Source organism: Vanacampus margaritifer, chromosome 3 (genome assembly GCF_051991255.1).
Source record: "Vanacampus margaritifer isolate UIUO_Vmar chromosome 3, RoL_Vmar_1.0, whole genome shotgun sequence".
Classification (NCBI taxonomy): domain Eukaryota; kingdom Metazoa; phylum Chordata; class Actinopteri; order Syngnathiformes; family Syngnathidae; genus Vanacampus; species Vanacampus margaritifer.
In genome coordinates this window covers 6706516-6728611 of record NC_135434.1, presented here as the reverse complement: position 1 = coordinate 6728611, position 22096 = coordinate 6706516, and the positions used below count along the sequence as shown (strand labels likewise).

Below are 22096 nucleotides of genomic sequence, written 5' to 3'. Positions count from 1 at the left end.
TTCCCAAGCTCCAAAAACAAAAAAAATCCTATTTTAATTTATATTTGTTTTTTTTTACATGTACACCCGGTACAGTTTTCAGAAAAAAAAATTCTCATAGAAAATAATGTAAATGCAATTAATCCGTTCCCAAGCTCCAAAAACAAAAAAAATCCTATTTTAATTTATATTTGTTTTTTTTTTACATGTACACCAGGTAAAGTTTTTGCACAATAAAAAATACCTCACCTTTTTTGTTGTGGTGTGTTGGCGTCAGGGGATAAAAAATGATACGTTGCGTTAAGGGTGCATTTTACATTGGGCATATTGTTAGACTACTATGGGGTCCTTGCATCCAAAGTCCTATATTAGCGTCGGAAATAATGGCATCGGCATGTTACTTGTTAATAATCGCTGATGCCGATACCACTGATTTAATGCAGTATTGGGGCCTCTCCCCATACCGGTTTCGGAACAACACTAGCAGATAACCAGGTGTGACGTCTTTTGGGGCCAATGCGGTGCTGTTTAATTTTATTTTCCTCCATTTTACCCCAAATTTGGAGAGACCAGGCCATTAATCAATTTACACTTTAGGCAGAAAATGAATCAGTCAACATCAGTGCCAGACCAATGTGGCACTGGTAACCAGGGGAGGTCAAGGGTCATGCCTGAGTACAAATTTGATAATAATCTTTAGTCTTTAGAATAGTAAGTCTGATTCTTGCTGTCAGTGTCAAATATATCCATCATTATATCCATTTTCACAAGCAAACAACATGGCTGAGAAGTTATCATACTGTCCACTGTCATAGTGTCATGAAATCAAATGCACACATATCCTTGCTCAACACACTCAAAATACAAGCGGGAACAAACCTAAGTAAAAAGTGGGGTTTAGAATTGTGAAAAATAAAGAGATTATTTTGTGTCATTGTGCTTATTAGATATTATTTGAATGAATGTGCCATCAATCGCAGTATGTAAAACAGTGTCGATTCTGATTGACTGTTAGCTACCAAATTCATGAGATAAAAGTATGTTATAATCAAACTAAATGCAATTATTTTTATTTTTTTTCTGGAGAGCTCAGTATTGTTCATTCGGTAATTTTACCGATTTGACATGTCATCATCATTGCTCTCTCTTTTTTTTTTTTTTTTTTATTAAACTAAATGCAAATATAATGCCATTATTTAGTCAATTTAGCTGAGCAAAACGTTGCTTCTATTTAGACTGCATCCTGCTTGTACTATGGGCTAAGAAAGATATAGGATATGTGTGCATTTTTATGCCAGCTATGTAGTGTTAGCAGAACATGAATTGCAACAATACCTTTAGTCTGTGTGATACATTTAATGCAGCAGGGGTTAATTGGGCATTAAAAAGTGCTAAGAGGTTGCTTGAAACAACTTGAGGTCACCCGAGTGTTGCTCTGAATGCAATTCATCTCTCCCTCTGTCCGTCTATCTTTTCTGTCAGTTTCCAAACTGAATTATTTCATCCGAGTTCAAGCCTCTATTGCCTCTGCCACTGCAGTCTTTTTCACTTTCTGTCCTCCCCCTTTACATCTTTCTCACCATCTCTCCCAGCCTCTCTTTCCCCGCATCAGTCTCCCTCTCTTTCCCCTCTCTGTGCTCCCAGCTCCAGGACCTCAAACGGCATGGTTAAATACCCTGGCCAATGTGTCGCTCTTCAAAGAGACTCAGGTAGTAGATATGCTGGCAATGGACCAGGATCAAAATGAGGACTTCTTGTAGAGCATTGTGGCTTGCTCTTCATGCGGACCTCAGTCAAAGCGCATTATGGGGGCCCCACCTCTGCCAAAAACCTTTTCCGCCTGAAGGCACCTCTAATACGGGGCCCCCGAGTAACCCCCTCACTCACAGTGAAAAAGTCAGTAATAGCCTACATACTTTTATTTAACGTCATAAATCAGGCCAGTGGGATGAAGGTCATTTGGTGAAGAGCTTATGTTAGCTTTAGCGTCTGTCGTTAATTTCCCAAGTACGTTTCCGTATGTTGCTTGCTTATGGGGGGAAATAACAAACTGAGAGCACATTTAAAAGGAGCAGAATTAGCTTTGATTACATGCCTTTTAGAAAATGACTGTCGTGCCTGATAAAATATGAACTGCAACTAAAGAAAGTGCCGGGCACAAAAGCTGGAAGCAATTTGTGCAGCTACCAAATTAAAGTTATTCAGCACCAAGGGTATTCAATTATCATTCTTTAAATGTTTGAATGACTTTGACCTTTGGAGTACTCTGAGGTCATGCAGGTGTACTTACTTAAGCTAATTCAGCATCGGTTAAAGAAAAAAAATGAAAAAAAAACATCTCGTGTTATTACTCATTAAGTTTGGGAATTTTACCTGAGTGAAAAATGAATACCTGTACATACACAAAAAAGCCCCAAAAAAAAGTGTTAGAAAAAAGAAGCAATTGGCAAAAAAAAAAAAAAATGACAGCATTTACCCAGGATGCACTCCTCTTTGTATGGCTCATGAATGGAAACAGGTGTGTGCGTGTGTGATATTGTGTGATTGTGCGGTGGGTCTTGGAAGATTCGGCCCGATGTGGCATGTCTACTGCCGAGGTGATTTGGGTCATTGGAGCACATCTGGTACTAGTCACAACAGAGTGCACACGTCCACAGCCCTCAGACACCCCACCAGGCGGGCCGGGAGAGGCAAGGGTGAGGAAACATCTGGGTTCTTTCTTCTCACACACACACACACGCACGCATGCACGTACACACACACACACACACACACAGCTTCTCCTGTGCTTGGATTCCTCCAGGTGCATCTGGACTTGTATAGAAGTGATCCGTGTGTGTGTGTGTGTGTGAATGTTGGGGGTGCACACCTGATTGACAGCCTTGAACCACAATGTTCCGTGCAACGAGTGACTAACTCTCCCATCATGCCCACTCCATCTCTCTCTCTCTCCTCCTTTTGTTCTAGAGTTCTCCCACTTTGCCTCTGAGTCATAATCTGTCCTTATTTTCTGCTTGTTACCGAGGCTTATTTGCCTTCCTGTGGGGAGGAGGTTTATTCTGTTGTGAACTTTTCATTTTGGTATAAATTAAAAGTATGATCTCCCTGTGTTTGTTGTTGCAATTGCTGGAACTAATCAGTAAGCAAGCAATAATAATTATTTAGCAATGGGCCCAAACAAATGCAATAATCATGTATTGTACTAGGAAAATTCTATATTGCTAACTCGTGTGCTTAACATTTTTTTTTTCAAAATGTCCAAATTTAAAAGGTTGTGTTTTTAAGATTTGCTGGAGTTTTTTTAGTTTGTAGAAAACACTACTTTAAAAAACATTACTTTTTATGCAGGATCGTGAGTGATCGGCGTTAACAATGAATACACAGAGACTGATATACTGTGCTAGAATAATTGTGCCTTTTATTCCCCGCAAACAGCAATCGACACACTTCAACGTTAAGCAGAATAATATGATCATCATCGGCGCTTACCTTGACACTAGACCGGAGAGCCGACGGTCCGGGTAGAACCAGCTGCAAAACGGCTGGGCAATCGTACGTATTCCACAGCTGACTCTACCCGTACCGTGTGCCGCTCCGTCTTTTATTCGTTAACAAAAAGTTGTGAGCGTGAGAAACCGGGCTGGCCAAGCCCTCTCCCAGGCACACTCGAAAACATGTTTGCGAAGCAGGGAGGACTGCAAGGCATTCACTCCCAGGCTGATTCCGCCCTTTATTTACAAATTGTTGGGCACCTGGATTCGTACAACAGTTCAGGACAACAACATATCCTTATATAAGAGGTTACATGAGGACATATCAAACCATGGTTATTTTCCCTTCAACCATATATCAAATGAATTGCTTTGTAATCACTGATGCTGGTAATGAGTTAATAAGTAACGCGTTACTCCAAAATATGCCCATTCTCCATTGATGGCAAGAATGTCAACATTTAAAGAAACCGCACATACTTCTCAGCTACGTGTCTCCCTCATAGTAACATAGTAAAGTTAGTCAATAAAAAGATGGACATTATGGAACATGTAAGAAAGTGAAACTCTGTTATTTACATGTTGGACATACCGTATATAAAGTCACTACTTATTAGGAACGATTAAGCTTTGGTGCACATTCTCTGTTTTTGACACAGAGTTCAATAAAGTAATGATTTGGTACACAGTATGTTGATATTGACTTTTAATGTTGAGTGTTTGCGAATAGTTTGCCACTTTTATTTCAGCCACAACAAATGCATTTTATTTTTTATGTTTGATTAAAGCCAATCAAGCTACCCCAAATTGAGCGTGTATAAATGGTGTTCAGTGGCATCCTCACTTGGTGAAAAGAACATTCCGGGACACTTGTCAACCTGAATTGTATTTGAAATTTCAAATTAATATGAACATTAAACTGACAATGATGATTATAATTTTCTTGGGGGAACTTACTTACTTACTTAGTGTACTTATTTTGTTCTTAGCCTCCACTTACTGGCTCTTTAGTCATATTGTAAAGCAGCCAGGAGAGTACCTGACACTTTTATGGTAATGCAAAAACAAACACAAAAAAAAAACATAATTGTGAAGCTAACCCTTCAAACTGAAGTCTCACAAGATTTGCAGATGTCTCGCGATGAGGTTTCTCGTGACTTCATGCATGGATTCAGTCTCACCTCCTGGTTTGAAGTTGCTGGGGCGTTCTACAGTATTTTAAAACCTGATCGGATTCTTAGCACTTGTGGGGGAGTGAGAGGATTGTCACTTTGCAGCATGGATAATTCCTGCTGCCTGCTTGCTTGTCCAGCTTTCCGCTTTAGTGTGTCAGAGTCCAATGTAACTTTTGCAAAGTTCTGATGTAATCTGCTCAGTAAAGTTAAAAAGAACAACCCTGAGTGGCTTCGTGATTGGTCATTCCAATGCAGTCTGAGTGTGCTTTGGGCTTTTTGTGTCACTTGGTGGAGCGAGGCCGTGACTTTTAATGTTGTTCTTTTCAGTCTGTTTAACTACAACTGAATGGGTCAGTGTAATGGCTCTAATCTAATCCAAGCGCAGAAGCCAGGCCAAACTCAAACTACTACACACCAATGTAGCACATTAAAGGGATTGTTAACCTAGGAGCAATATATTTCAATTTAACCCTGGAGAACCCACGAGGTCAAATTTAGCCCCTGTAAATTCTGCTACTCAAATAACAAATACCTTTTTTTTTTTACAAATTTAACTTGTAAAGTCCAGAGTGCCACTTCTGACCCCTGCCTGGGGCCCTCTAGTGGAGGAATATTGCACTTACATGAGCCAGAGTGGTGGTGACAAGATGGCCGGCAACATGCTGTTTTGTTGAGCTGGAAATCAATCCAAACAAAACCATCTTCTCAGCAAACCATCAGGTGGTAAAATTGTGTTTTTTTTGTTAATCTATGTTTTATATATATATATTTTTTTGATAAATTAGAAACTCTGAGCTAGTTCAAAAAACAAGGGTTAAAATTGAAAAAACATATATTTTGGTGTTCAGTGACTTTATAGCAGTCATTTAATGCATAATTCATAATTTTCCAAAGAAGAAAAGGGTTATTGGGTTCTCCAGGGTTAAATCACTGAAAGACGAACACTGTATACCACTTTCAAGTCTTGCTTGTTGTCACACTGTTTGCAGGAAGTAAACAATATGATTCCACAGATAGACCTCTAACAGGATATCATTAAGAAGTTATGTTTATGCAGAAAAGTATTTAACTTTATTTCAAAAAAATGTGTTGGACTCTTAACAACAACAACAAAAAAGTGGTGTTCTTTCCAAACATACCTGTTCAAACAAATAGGTGAATTCTGTTGGGATCAGCCCAGAAAATGTGGAGAAGCATGAGTTTCACTTGCCCCTGCTGTGCCAACTTTGGATGAAAGCTCAGAATAGCAAGTGGAAGCGGCCCAAAAGAGAGAGCGAGCTGCACAAATCCTCCTTTTCCTCACAAATAGTTAGTAGATTATTGGCGCTGTCCAAAAACAACACTTTACATAATCCCAAAGATACTACAGCAGAAGAAAGTTTACATCAGTGCACTGTTAGTAACCTTTTAAACCTTTAGCAACCATAACAAGCAATATTGTTTTTGCACACTTTTGCCTATAGTTTGTTGTCAGCAGTGCATAAATGCAATGTTTTGGGTAACATTATGGTACTGCGTACAAAAGTAGCCACAAAGTCCATTCAACAGTACTAACCAGAGAAGAAAGGTTACTGGACTCATTTGAAATGTTAAAAGACTTTTGTCATTGTACAACATGACTTTGAGACACAAGTACCTAATGAACTTTTGACCTTCCCAATAAAACCCACAGCACTACCATAATTCTGTTCAATGTTACCTTTAAGCTTTCACTAAGTGGGATTTAGAATATAATTCCCTTATACAGGCTGTTTACACAAGATCCCTGCCATAGCAGCCACTTTCTTGCAGCAGCCCCCCCCCCCCCTCCTGCCCCAAATCACATTTAATAGGGCTAACTTTGAGTCCACGCCAGCATATGCATACACTTGCTATGACCTTGGTTGAATTTAATGGGGGTTAAAGAAGTTTCCACATTGGCAGTGTGCACATTAATAGTTTGTCTGGTGGATTTGGTAAATTGGAAGAGACGGAAGTGGGGTCAAAGTATCCAATTAATTGGATGCAAACCCTCCTTGCACACATGGTTATACACATGCTTACACACCAACCCTTGCTTGTATAACCCTTCTGACACCAACTTCTGTTTGTTTTTTTAAGACTGCGTTTAGAAAGAAAAAAAAATTATATATATATATATATATATATATATATATATATATATATATAGTACATGTTTTTTGTGTATCTTTATATACTGTTTGTCTGTATATTGATTAACTATGCACCAGGCAGGGAAAATAATCTTCAAGTGGGAGGTGGAGGAGAGGTGAATGAACCCTAGTGGAATGAGGGGGTGGAAACAGTGTGAACTAACCAAAAGTATACTGAATCGAGTACTGTATTTGCAGTTTGAGAAGTGCAAAATGGTTAAAAAAAATAAAAAAATAAAAAATGTACCATGTTATGAAGAATATCTTTAAATCACATTTCCAACACTCATATCTTGTATGCATTACCACATTTTTATGTAATGCGAATGCATTGTTTCGTTCCAAATGTTACTGGATTTTGTCGGATTAGCATCATTCACAGTCTAATAAACATTTTCCCGCAATGGCACCCCCAGCGTACATAATGTTATTTTTCTCATAAGTGTCTCATCCAGACTGTAATATATGCAATAATGGCATCGGATGTAGCATCATAGCTCGAGCCAAACAAAAAGTCGCGTAATCCACTGTAATTGGTTGGCTTTTTGCTGTGAGTCAAGCGCTCCGTCTGCCTGTCTCTCTCTGCTTTTGATAATCCAATATACATTTCTTTAATCTTTACCCTCTGCATTGAGCAAATTAATTAAATATTGACAGCTAATCCAGCGAAACCACAGAAAAACAGAATGTCACAGCTAAACTGATTACTTTCAAGGAAGGGGTGAGAGACGCAGAGAGGGAGAAATGCCATCCATCTCGTGCACTATAAATGATTAAATGGCACAGACAGCGACAGAATCCTGCAACTTGCTAAACAAGTGTGCGGAATGAATGTTGTCTTTGCCAAAGCTCTCCGTGATTCACCATCAGTCTGTGGCTTCTTCTTGTCTGTCAAACTCACCCAACGTACGATAATTGTTTTCATCCTGGACAGAGTTTCCCTTCAAGCCGATGCCATACGTCACCTGAGGGTAATGTAACCTAAGAAAGACAGACAAAAAGTAACATAACATTATTGACCATTGTGAGCTAATCTGTGAAAGGTGCATTTCGTCCTACTTGGATTACTGTTGTGTCTCTCGTGAAATAAATAAATTCAATTTGATTTTAATCAGATGCTAGCTGGGCTCTCGTGACCTTCCACATTTTGTTTACTAAGACATTGGCCCAAATCTGAACTGTATGAAAATATATACTCCAGTCCTAAAGACTTTCATTTCACTCCCAGTCAATTGGAGGATTGATTTTAAAATTCTGCTCTTGCAAGGGTTTAAAGCAAACACGGTGAAGCGCCATTCTGGTGTTATGCTGCATGACAAATAGAATAACTTGCCATTGGTCAAGTCAGCCTCAAGTACAAATGCTTTTTAAATCCAGGTTTTAAAACTAGGCTTTTTTTTTTTTTACATATTCCTTTGATAAAGCGTTTGTAAAATCAATTTCACATCTACAGTCTTTTAGCAATTTTAGAAAGCTACCTTTTATTGATTTTGTTTACTTTTAAATGTCTTTTGGTCTCAAATGTGCTTAAATGCTGTCAATATACATTATTTTAGTAATTTTAATACTCTACTTTTGTTCTCTTTGCTCTGCGAATGTCTTCAGTTGTTCATTGTTAATGTTTTTAGACATTGTGTTTTTGTTTATGTTAAGCATATTGCGTTTATGAAATGTGCTATATAAATAAAGCTGCCTCGCCTATGGTCTTTGTGAGGTTGCGCTGTCTCGGTGAAATACATTTTCATGGCTGTTATTTCTATTCTCCCAGGCCTGCGCGTTGTATCCGCCTGTGTGTCAGCCAGTGAATGCCTGAGAATTTGTATGATTGTGTACAAGCATGCGTGGGATTGTTGTATCAACGTTTCTGTTTGGGAATCAACAGGCACAGTGACAGAGGAGCTGATTTTATTAGAGATGAGATTAGGGTCGGGTTGCGGTATACTGGCGATGGGCCTGTTATTCCGATGATGGTTGCTTACTGAACAGCTGGCCTACTTATGTCATCTCACCACAACTCACTTATTTACTTGCGCTTATTACCTTTCACCTAAGTCCAAAGTCTAGGCCAGAGCTGATTTAGACCTAGATAAGCCCAACACATTCTCATACATACATCATAGTATATCACCTTTCTCTTTTGAACGTTAACACGCTTATTACTTACGCCAAGGACGTTCTTGTTTTAAAAGTTTGCTTGCATCTCACATTTCTATAACTATTTTAAGCAATTTTGTCAAGGGACAACTGAATAAATACCGCAAATTATATTAGTCAAAGATTGTCATTTTTTTTAATTATTATTATTTCTTGCAACAAAAGTGAGTCCACCCCTAAGTGAAAATGTCCAAACTGGGCCCAATAGCCATTTTCCATCCCTGATGTCATATGACCCGTTAGTGTTGCAAGGTCTCCATTGAGAACGGGGAGCAGGTCTGTTGAATTTGCTTTTATCGCTCTCACATTCTCTCTTACAGGTCACTGGAAGTTCATCGTGGCATTCATGCCAAATAACTCACAGAGAATGAATCACAGCAGTAAACATATTATTATGAAATAATTACTCTCCAACAGTGTTTACATTATTTGTTACAGGATGATTTTAACATGTATTGAATCTCAGTAGATAGTGCAAGTGGTCATAATGAGGTGGCTAATTAGTGTCTAATGGATGTCATTGTGGGTAAAAATGGAGGTCTGCAGAGTTGCCTTCAATCAAGAGTAAGGATTTGTGGATGTGGAGGTGTTAGGGGGTGCAGGTCCTCTGGCATCATGCGGCTGAGCCAAATTCCATTCGTCGTCCTCCCCCCTCCTTCTCCTCCTCGGTGTGAGCAGTGAGTTTAGCCTCGGGCACATGTTCCGATATGGGTTCTCATGATTGGTTTGCTGCCAACAGTTGCAAAGGTCAAGCTGCTCGGTGCTCTTTGTTGTTGTTACCTGAGAGTCGTTCCAGATCCATGTTTCATGATCGCAGTTCCATATGGGATAGATGGTAGGAGCTGTATCCAAACAATGGTGGTTTATTTCCATTTTAAGCTTCTTTGGTTGTTTATTAGACTTATATTGACTCACACAATATTCTACTCGAGTCTCTTCAAAGATTAAAATTTTCACACCTGAAATAATATTTACAGAATGTATTTTTAGCAACGGCATAATTAGTTTGCTGTGTGGGGGGGAAAATAAGCAAAACATTGCTTTGCAATTTAAAAAAAAAAAAAAATGCAGGACTAATTATTCTAAATGGAAGCCCAAATCATTTGCACATAAGTACTTCTGTATTCAGTATTCAACTCAATTCTTCAGCTCTTCTGTATGATGTTATAGCCGACATCATATACTGTATGTTGTCAAATAACCACAACATTCTAGGTATTCACATGACTTAATTATACAAAAAATGTGTGCAAAAACAATAAAACACAGCTGTTTGCTAAACAATGTAGAAAGTTTTATTGTTTCAGTTGGCCGCAATCAAAGCTGCAAACAGAAGTCAATCTTTTCATGAGGTTTTTATTTAAAATGTTCATTAAAAAAAAGCAAACTGGGCAGGCCTGAAGGTGGTTTTCCTCCAACCTTGCTGAAGGTGGCTGTAAGTTAGAAAAGCTGTTTTAGAGTGCATAGTGTGTGCACGTTCCGGGGAATTATACACCACTGAACCCCTGCAGATGCTGGGTTTCACTCTCTGTGAACAAGTTCTCCGAAAACTGATATGTGTCAACAGCGTAGACATTTCCCCGACAGTATTTTTCATTTGTAGGATTTCCTTGTTTCCTCCAACTTCCTTCCTGAAAAATGTGTAAGTGAACACTACACTGCTGAATTGAAGAATGTCGGCAAGTCAGAAATATCCCACTTGGTGCTTACGAGGGCCGACCTCTATATGTTCCAGGAAAATGTGAACCAAAAATTGCGAGAAAGGCAATCGTGATAAGCAAATACTTGCATTATATCATTTGGCTGTCAGCAGTCCTGAGCACAAACCTCATCTTTTTGGCAGACCTGAATCAAAATGAAACAACAGTCGTTTCTCAATATGAAGAAGGCAGAATACGTTGTTGTGAACTCACCAAGTATGGTCTTTTTAAGAACGTACTCGAGATTCTCTTTGTAAATTGGTACGGTTGTGTACGTGTTAAACATGACATAAACATGCACAAAATGCATCTTGGGATATTTTGGTAGCCAAGCATTCACAAGCGACGTATCCTTGGTTTAGACTAGCTGACAAGAACCACATCTGGGTACTCTATGCTTTCTTGCTTTATGCCTACTTTCAACAACTTGGGCTGCGACTGATGGCGTTCCACAAAATGACAAGGACGGACAAGAACGCATATTGAGAAACAGCTACTGTACTGATTTTCACAACCAGCATTATGTTCTTCTTTCTCCCACCAACTAATTGAGAACGAATCAACACTTCCTCTGCTTGTAGCAACCAATTAGTGCACTCCCATTTTTGCCTCGAAGGCACGATTAATCAACAATTAGTTGATGGAATTCATGAGAATCAATTCGCTGTTTATGGCCAAGCCAATTCTTAACAGCAGATTCAATATGTAACCTGAATTGTTAAATGCTGACATCTTACATAATCAATGAATACTAATAAGGCTTCTTAAATTCTATAATGGGCATTGTTGGAGTGCATGGATTTTCAACAAGCTTGTGACTAGGAAATACATTTGTACTGTAGTTCTAATGCACCTCTGCTCACCAAATTCCTATTTCTAGTTCTCTAGAATGTGTCATATGTTTTAGCAACGTAATGACACACAAACCTGCAGTAAGGTGAATAGAATAACCTTGGCAACCGAAAGGAACTTGCAAGATGGAAAGAAAGAAAAGCATATCATTTAACTAATTTTAAACTAAGTTTGACTTTCACTGTGCATGATAGAAAAAAATTGCAGGTACCGTTAAAGCTTTTAGGAGCTTGAAAGAGAAACTTAATAACAAGCAACTCATCTTCATCCCAGAATATTTTGTCTGCTCAGCTAAAATGAAGTTTTCTTAAAATCCCTGTTTTCCTTCTCTCCATCCAATTCGCTACCCTACTACACTTTTGCCTGCACCTCCACTCCTCCCCTCTTTCCATTCCATCCTATTATTGCCTTTCCGCCCTCCCCATTTTCCATATTGGCCCTTTTTTTTGGGTCTCACAGCCCAGACGCTTTTCTTCATAGAGCCCGGAAAGGCGCTTCAGCAGTGAATAATTCTGAACATGATAAATCCTACCTTAAATCCAGCCATGAGACTCCAACAGGGTTCCACATGTAATTCTAAGCCCTATTATAGGGCCACTAATACCGGTTGAGGATGGCGAATCACGGCACAGCCTGCAGCCATGTAAGAATTAGAAATAAATATGCATCGGTACCAGATAAATATAGCAAGCAGCAAATCTGCCGTGAGACCGAATGTGCGAGGGAGAGTGAGTGTGAGGAAAGCCACAATTTGCAAGCCATGTGAAGAATTTGCTTCAGCTCTCTGGGTAATTGATGGATTAAATTCAGTGGTTTGGGGTTTGGAGTTAATGTGCAACCATCATTTGGGGAAGAAAGAAAGGACAATACTGTTTTTGTTTTTGTTTGGAATGCTATTATTTATGTCTTTATTGAATGCTGACTTTACCTTAGAAATAAATTATGATCTACAATAAATTGGTGTTAAAATCTGTTTATGGTTCTTCGTAATTATTATTGATGGTCCTTTTGAAGGGCCTCCGTTTTTAGCAATAGGTGTTCACAGTGTAGTCATTGATACATACTATGTCATTCATGTCAACATGGTGTACACCAGTGGAAATTATTTTTCAAAATTCTAGCCTCATAGTATTTTTTTATAGGATAAATGTTCCATACCTTCAGCATCTATGTAATTTAAGACAACACAATTTTAAATCTCGCCATTCCTGCAGCAACCCAATCCAAAAAAATGCAATGCTGATGAATAACATTATTTAAAAGATGTTAAAGTTGAGTAATTTGAGTTTCATAAAATTCTATGAACAAAATAAAAAATATTTTTTGGGTGGAACACAAGAAAACACAACTTTCCAAATGTTTTAAAAAAAATGTTAAGAATGCTCCTCAGTGCTGTTGCCAGTTATTTTGGCATATAAGTCTTACAGAGAACATATTTTAGTAAAGGATCAGTTGGGAGCTTTTTACTAGGGATTTAACGATATCCCAACATGATTTGATGAATAATTATGACAATATGGGGCTCCAGGTGGCGGAGTGGTACCGTCACTTGCCTACAATGCAGGTTGGCGTGGGTTTGCTTCCCCACCTGGGAGACCATGTTTGTATGTGTTGGCGTTTGTGTGAGTACATATAACGGTAATTATGGTAATTATCCAAATCTTGTGGAAGGTTGGCGATATAAAAAAAAGAGCACATGACAAAAAAAAAAAAAAAAACATAGCCTATTGATATGCATAAACGACCTGCAATCATTGACGTGCATAAATGACCTGCAATCACTTATAACACTTCATATTAAGACACTGACTTGCTGATGCATGCACACACTTTGAATCAAGTTAGTCTGTGGAGGATCTCAAACGTGTTACGTTCCCCTTTATCTGGCCATTAGCGTGGGTCTTAAATGTAGGTGGCCAAAACATACTTAGTTAAAATTAAACTGAACTAATAAACTAACCACCAGAGGCTGTTGGAACTGCACAAATGAAATACAACCGCACATGCTTTTAATATCACGACATGACGACGACGGTATTGTGGCAACACAACGATTTTGCCGCTATCGTTGCATCCCTACTTTTTATCTTTTTCTAGACTCACAGGTTCTCTCTATAGTATAGTGCTTTCTTCTAACATTACCTTCTCAGCAACTCAACAAAACAAATAAAGTTGACGGTGGCATACAGCAGGGACAGATCATTCTTGTTCCTATTGAAAACAGGCACGTGTCGAGAACAAATTTGGCACATTTGCAAAAAGAGCGTAAGAGTCAAGGCGCCTTCATTGGAAGCTTTTCACCGACTTCGGTAAAAGTGGAAAATCTGCTCCTGTGTAGCACACCCTGTGGACCTTGTGCATGAAGAAAACGGTGGTTCATAACCCCCCACACAGTGTTCCGACTACCACAGCGGTTAAATTTTCATTAAAGACCTTGCCTTCCTAGATAGTTGCCCCTCTGCGTTTTGGAGGGTATCTGTTGCATTGGCATGTTTATTCTATCAATTTGTTCAGTGGCACTATGACTTGATAGCTGGAGAGTCCCTGATTTGTTAACTTATTAATTGCCTGTATCGTTCTAACTGAGCGACGTGCTGAGATTCTCTCTTGATGTCGGCGCTGGTGTGGGGGGGCTTCTCCTTCGCTTTCCCTCCCTCAGCTCATCAGTGGATTCTGTTCTTCAGGCTTCTCCGTGGAACACTTAGCCCTGAGGAGAAACCATGGGTGGGGGTCTGGAACTTTTGATGAACCTCTTTTATCTGACTGTTTAATCTGGAGTCTCCCCGTTCTTTCTTTCTCCTCTGCTCGCCGTCTCCTTCTCTGAACCTCCGCTGTCTCTTTCCTTCTGCCCTCTGCTCCTCACTCAAGACACTGCTTGTTGACTTAATTGGATTGTACTGAACTCTGCTTCCCAGTTGTGATGCTTATGATCATCCCCGAGACTCTTTGACTCGCATTTCCTGTGAAGTTCATCTTTGTAGCGTAGTTGGAGCACCCTTTTTCTGGCGCAGCGGAGCGCATTTTCTTTGGGGTTTTCCAGGTATTCCGTGCAGATGAGTTGAACAATTATCTGTAAAGTTTTTGACAAATCCAAAGTGGGTTAGGTGGAAAAGGCAGACCAGACCTTGTAATCAGAGACAAATAGGCTGCCTACCCACACAGGGCTCACATCCTCAGGCTTGCCCCCCAGTGCCTCGCCGCATACCCTTTCTCCGTCTCACCCTCACCTCACCCCGCTCTCCTATCCCCAAAACTCCCTGAGCTCGATCGAGGGAGATGATTAAGACATCAAAAGCCGTGCCTCGCTGTAGATCAAAACTCAGGGCTGACGGGCGAGAGCCTGATCCCGCGCAGACTTCCGCTGCATCCCGCAGCCGGAGATTTGCCATTCCCAGCAGCTCTCCTGCTCCGCTCCATTAGTATCTCCATGCCAATCGGAGCCTCCCCGGGGTTTGACATGTAGCCAAGGATGAGTCAGGACTATGCAATCAACCCCATCCATGGAGAGGCAGGTGCTTTAGTGTTGAGACACTGGTGTGTGTATGTGTGTGTTTATCATAGCTCAAGGCCCTTATTCACCCCCACTGTTTTATCATCCCCAACACTGAACAGCAGCGGCCCATCACACTGTCTCTATCTCCTTTCCCTCTCTTTTCTCTTTCTCCTTCACTCGCTCCCTCCAGGGGCTTTGCTTCATGTGATTCCACGCTCCAGCTTTAGCTCAACTTTGCCACTTGGCAGTCTTGGAAGATTCTTTTTTTCTGCTTGTCTTTCCTTTTGCTCCTGCTGTTAAAGTGGTGATAAAGAGAAAAGAAAATGCATACAGGATCACGAGCAGAGAGTTTTCCTGCTTATAAAGCAAAGTGCTTCATGTTGCATCGAAGTATCGTGGGTGGGGGTTCCAGCCTGTCAGAATGGATGACGATTGATTTCTGAATATAAAAAAAAAGAAAAAGAAAAGTGGTTCCCATGCAGGAATGGAAATAATAATATGCTAAAATTAGCCTCTCTTGCCCAAGGGGTTAGTGATAATCTAAATATGAAAAGGGTTACAAAATTATAATGTGTTTGTTTTAGGAACATGGAGATAAAATGGTGCACAAACACTGTTATTATTCCCCTGTAACCTGCTATTCTCAGAATTGTTTCCACATTTACAGCAATTTAGTGCTGATGTCATGCTTTGCATAGACCGCAGCATTAATGATTACTCGAAAGACATTATAAGTAGTATTTATATTTCAGAAAGGGAAGAGAAGAAGATGAACCGGCCAAAGATAAGTTTGATACACAAGCAGGCATTTTACTAATTAAGTCATAATTAATATCCACTTACTTAGCAGGTTTGTGTGTTTATTTTCCTGTTTTTTTTTTTTCACCAATCATGGTGTTACAGTGATCCTAGTGGCCGGTTTGTCCATGGTTTTTTAGCCAGCCAACCAGTGAGTCTGGGCCTGGGGCTAAGCTCATTAAGGCAGGAGAGTCCCCTACTATCAGTGCCTCCCGCTATGCACCTTGGAGCCAGCCACCCCCCCCCCCCCCCCTTCCTTGTCAGCTTCCTGCCTTTAATTGAGTTCTCACTTGTCTTTATTTTACTGTCAGCGTTATAGCCTTCTCATTGTTATCCCTTTCTGCTCTCCTTTCTTGAGTCCATCTCCTCTCTTTACTTCACTACGGCCACCACCAACACTTTTTTTTCCTCCATATTTTGGAGCGTAAGCACTTTCTCCATATTAAGATGTGAAATTCATTTTGACACTCGGCTGGAAATAGAGTGCAGCCGGCACTCCCTATCTGGCCCTCTCTTCCTCTTCCTCGTCTTCTCTGTCTTTAAGGATCCACACTCACACCTCATTTTTTTTTAAATCACCTTGACAATATCATGTGAGGATAAGGATAAATGAAATTTTCAATATCCTCTGTTTAGAGCTCTAGATTCTATTAAAAATGCAAAGGAACTAACAGATGATAAAGAGAGATTATACTACATCAAATGAAAGCTGTGCCATCAAAATAAACAAAAAAAATGACACTCAGTAGTGTATTTATATGGAATAGAAACAAATGTATTGTCATTGTTTGACATAAGTACAGAACAATAAAATTCATGAAACAGTTACAACCTATCCGAGAGACATAAAAAAAAACAATGACCAATAGAGGGAGACAGAGCAGAAAGACTGACGGGTCACCAACCAGTGCCCTAAATTCTCAGATGAAAAAAAAAACCATAAAGAAGGTGTGTGGGTGAGAGGGGTTGGAAACGGCCCCAGACTATGCTTCTGTACAGTTCATTGCGCTGCACTTTGACAATAAAGTTGAAACAAATTTCTGCAGTAGACTTTATGTCACGTGCAGTCTGATGTTTCGGCAAATCAAAATGTTGCAGATAAAAATGTAACCAACATACTTGCAAGTCAAATAGACTAAAGATTATATGACCACGCCGCATTTTCAGCTGTCACAATTCTGAGCCAGAAACCGCTGCTCTTTGGGTATCAGGGGAAGCAAAGACATGAGGATGATTACACTGACTGCTACATCTGGCCACCAGCCCAAAGCGAATTCACATAGTTGAATAATTGTGTGACTGCATGGCTGGATTGCCCAGACTGCCATATTCTCCCCGGGATGATGTGATGTGACTGGATAAAGAGCAGCCTGTGTTAATATGCGTAAATGCACTTTAGCCAAGCGCTGGCTTTTCTTACTTGATTTTTCATCTTGACTAAATGTTTGTTTTCCCCTCAGGGACCTCGCCGTCAAGGGATTGTGACTACGAGCGTGTTGCAGAGGTGGATGTGGACCTGTAGGGGTGTCTTAGCCTTAAATCACCTCTTCAAGCACTCAAGTATGCACTGAAAGCACAATCATGCATATACACTACAGGCGTGCACGATATAAATGCAACCGTGCGCTGACATCAGACATATACATACCACAACCTATGCCGTGTGCTCTTATTGACCTCGATTAATATACAATAGGGGGTACTTTTTTTGACAGGCACCATCTGCACTCGGCGTAAAAGCATGTGCATATTAATTATTGGGCTGCGGCAAGTCTAATTTAGCATGTTTCTGAATTTGATAGAGCGCACTACACCTTGTTAGATGTCCTGGTGTATTTTGTTGCATTGCCCGGCGCATCTGGCAATTTGGCGACCAAAAGTAGATTCGATTTTACACTAGTTAAAAAGAGGTCTAAGTTGTGGCGCAGTTGGTGTAACAAGATTTTGGTAGATTTGATCTAGGCGCAGATCCTGAGCTCCGCAGACATTTGTGGTTTGATATCATTATATATAATATTTTATTCATCAATATGGCAACCGTGTCGGCCAATCACTCTGAAACATTATAGAAATCAATTAATTGAGTGAATAGTTATTATTATCATCCTGAAAATATTTTTATTAACATCTTCCTGACCACGCGACACAGCTATGGGGGTGAAAGGCAGTGTCCAATTGCTCGTCCACAGCGGGCAACTTTTTTATTATCTGTAAGTGGAGATCTAACCACCAACTATATGCTTGCTATATATGGATCAGCATTGCAGTAATAATAAACACATTTAATGTACCCAATTGACTTAATATCTATACATTGATTAATAGAACAATACTGTTAACACAGCTGACTTTCACAATCCTGAACATGTGCCAAGTTCCCGTTATGTCCTGCAAGCTAACAGGGAGATGGCCGTGGACTGTTTACATTTGCCGCTAATTCTTTTAGAATGTGGAACAATTGATGGAGCAAGAAAAGGAGAGGAAGGAGTGGAGGGTGAAGATAGGAAATGAATTACCTGGATGGTCCTAGAAGTGTAAAACAGATAATTGCAGCTGACAGTCCAGTCTGCCACACACCTAATTTGAATCTGAGCACACTTTCCCTTCCACCACAGGCCACTCCACTTACACTCAGCACTATCTCTCTGCAGACGCGCCATTTCCGACTTTCTCTCCCACTCTTTCTTAGCCGTCTCCCAAGTGGTAGAATTATTTCATCAGCCAGATATGAGCAGTCATGTCTCGTCTAGTTGGTGCACTCGATGTCCTTATTTTCCCTATAGTTTAATTTCCCCCTACGCAATATTGGGTAGAGTGATCGTGTACCTGTCGGTGATAGGGCATCATCTCTGGCTCTCTTTAACTCTCTATGACAGGTGGGATATAATATCAGGGAGAGAAAATAATCCCTTTCTACTTTAAAAATGTCAAATTTCAACCGTTTGCTTGACGACTGCAGAGGAGCAGGGGAGAAAGGCCTCTTAGGTAAATCTGCTTGCATCGGTTAATGAAAGCTGATTGCTCTTTCAAAGTGAATATCTTAAAATAAATAGGTGTTGTGGTAATCCTATTGACTGTAAGTAAAAGCATAGAACTTGCTAAAAGTCAATGCAATAAAATATTATTTGCATGGTATACATTCATTCTTCTCTGCCGGTGGAGTTGATCTCAACTGTCCCCTAAACTACCCTCCTCTGAGTTTATAAGATAGCTAACTAAATTATGTCAGTGCAGTAAAATAGTTTAGCTGAAAAGGGTTTTGTCAGGCCCTTTAAAGTTCATACCTAAACGCATCCAACAGAACATCAAGAGAACTTCCCTTCAAGCTATGAATGTAGCACCAAATTGTGTCGTGTGTTCTTGTTGTTTAGTAAATGAGTCCAGGCACTTGTTGAGGTTCAAACCAATCCGTTTTCACTTTTCTTGTCCTCACTGTTAAGGTTGGGAATGCCCAGTGGCCCCTCAGCCTACTGTACCATGGATGATATCAGTCCCTCTGGTCCCCCATCCCCGCAACCACTTGACATTTCTTTCGACATTTCCCACAGTGCTCTCACATTAAAGGGCGTGACATTTCATTTGCACACAATCTTGATTAAAGTACCCCCCTCCCCCTCCCCATAGTCTCAAAAAGGGGGGTGTAAGTCTCTTTTGTGTCCTCTATTTTGGGAAATTGAGAAAAGAGAACATCAGTGAAAAATTGTTTTTTGAAACCAGTCTTGCCCTTCTGTAAAGAGGTACATTAAAGGGATACATGACTCATTGAGTCATTTTCAGCAGTAAAAAGGTAATATTTTGTCCAGAATTAATTTGATAACTTCACTTGAGGAAGTAAGTAACGACCAATCATGGCTCAGTTTGGTGACCAAACCCAGAAAACAGGTGAGCCGTGATTCGCCGTTACCCATTTCCTCAGCACAGGTGATGTCATCTTTAGTCGACAGCAAGTGGAAAAAAATAGTTTTAAAGGTATTAATTGTACATCAAAAATAATGAAGTTATCAAATTAATTCTGGACAAAATATTAACTTTTTACTGCTTAAAATGGCTCGATGGGTCAAGTATCCCTTTAAATTGACAAACATTTAAAGTTTTCTATCATGGAATGTTTGTAAATAAAATTGGAAGCTTACTGGAACCCTACCAAAGTCAAAAAATGCTAATGTACTGTAGGTTAGCAACAAAGTGCATTCACACTTCATTTAAGCCTATACTTTTGTACCTTTTTTTATTATATGGGACAGTCGTTCCAATAATGTTCTTTACAATAGCCCCACTAGTCTAAACACAATATTCTGATTAATGTTGCTTTTATCAAATATGACTTAAGCAGCAAAATCCACCAGTTTTTATCCAACTCAGGGGGCGGCCATTTTCTCACTTGCGTTCGACTGAAAATTACATCAGAATTGGTCAGCTCAGGGCTCAGGTAACGACCAATCACAACTTAGCTTGCAAATGTCACACAGCCGACTCAGAAAAAGTTGAGCCGTGATTGGTTGTTACCAGAGCCCTGAGAAACCATGATGTCATTTTCAGCCGACAACAAGTGGCAAAATGGCCGCTGTGATGGATAAGAACTGGTGGATTTTGCTGCTTTATTCATATTCCACAAACACAATAATCAGAATGCTGAAGATATTATTATGAAGTAATGTTTGGATTGATTTTCCCTGCATCATTTTTTTGGAGCTATTAAGGAAAATGTCCAAAACTGCTTGATTCCGAAAGACAAAAAACAACTTTTTCCACAAAAATGTGTGTAAATTGAACTGAAGCAGGTTTTTAGGACATCTTTGAACTTCCCACTGTGGCCATAACACAAATACAAGCTGATTTGAATCAAGCTAAATTCAGTCAGAGTCCATCAATGGCAGGTCACATCTATATCCGTGTCAGCACACCTGCACTGTGCCGCTGATTGCTGGGCCCACTGCTTAGCCCCAGCTGGACCACCATGATCTGACTCCAGGCCAGGTCTCACCTGCCACATCCTATCGGCCCGTCCACTTGTCCATTGGCTCGGGGCCTGTCACTGATGGGCAGCTTGCCATCCAGTCTAAACAGTAGGCTTCCAAAAACATTCAGTCGCGTTTGTGCTCTTCTCCCTCAAACAGATTCTGACAAGGCATTGCGATTTTTGTTAACTAGGGAGATTTTTGTGTCTGTTTAGTAAGATAAACTCTAACCCTTTAATGGGAAGTATAATCGGAGTCATGGCACATGGATCCCACTCAAATAATTAAGTATATATAAGTGTAAAATGTAATTCAAATTATTTAAATGTCAAATCTTATATTACAAATATAAAGAAATACAATTCATGTCACTTCTGAAAAAAGGTACTTCAGCCAGAATTTAAAACGTTAAACTCTCCTTATTTTCTCTCTCATAGAGTGAGACTACGCCGATGTGTTCATTTTCATGTCACGACCTCTGTAAATCCATTATATAGAATATAATAGATATAGAATTAGTGCAAAAGGAAATGTATAGCTGTGAAATGGTCATTTACGTTTATCCCCAAGCAGCCAATAGGAGTACATAAAAATGTAACATAGTAACCTAATTAAAAGCATTTGACATCATATTCAATGACCGCCTGCTTGTGAAATTAGAAGCAGTGCATAGGTTAATCATAGCCTGTGAGAAGCTTCATGTAATAGAACCCTTATATGATAATTGATTCACTTTGACTCAAACTTATCTTTGTCTTGGTGTCTGACTTGCCCTTATCCAAAGTATCACACAAGGCAAAAGAAAGAGAAAAAAAAACAAAGAACAAATGAAGGCCTCGCAATGGGCGCCTCTTATTGCTGGGAGGTGTTTGATCACCATCGTGCCTGACACATCAGCTAATTTAACAACCATTATTTCTAAGTCGCCCTTCCACCTTGGAAGTGTTTCTATAATTACTGTGGTGGCGGCAAAGTCACACCTTTATAGCCTAAGAGCGTGATTTAGTTAGCGTACCTTTTGACTGAGCTCAATTGGGTTACCTACAACATGCTTTTTATTCTCTCACTGTTATATTAATGGTGTGACAAATGGGAAAAGAAGTAGGACTTCTAAAATTACCATATATACAGTATCTTTTTATATCTTTGCATACGTCTTCAGAACAGTTGTTTGATCCCAATTTTGTAGTCTTACCATTGTAATGAAGTGCCCCATTTTGCCACACACAAAGCATCATTTAAACGCGAATCAAAGAAATCCAGTCCAGATGCAGCTTTGCCGACAGCCAACTGCTGTTCCTGTGCAGATATCGTACAGTAAACTGCTGTGAAGAGGTGTGGAG

The 22096-nt window shown here is 39.8% G+C and overlaps 1 protein-coding gene across 2 annotated transcripts in view; it reads left to right on the top strand.

Moving 5' to 3' along the window:
- The window catches only part of LOC144049133 (protein RCC2-like), a 220201-nt gene extending 202845 nt beyond the window's left edge, over positions 1–17356 (top strand). For both annotated transcript variants that reach the window (XR_013293488.1, XR_013293493.1), the window contains one exon: positions 17256–17356. The gene's annotated coding sequence lies outside the window, so the exon portion shown is untranslated. The remainder of the gene's footprint in view (positions 1–17255) is intronic.
- Positions 17357–22096: the final 4740 nt, after the last annotated feature.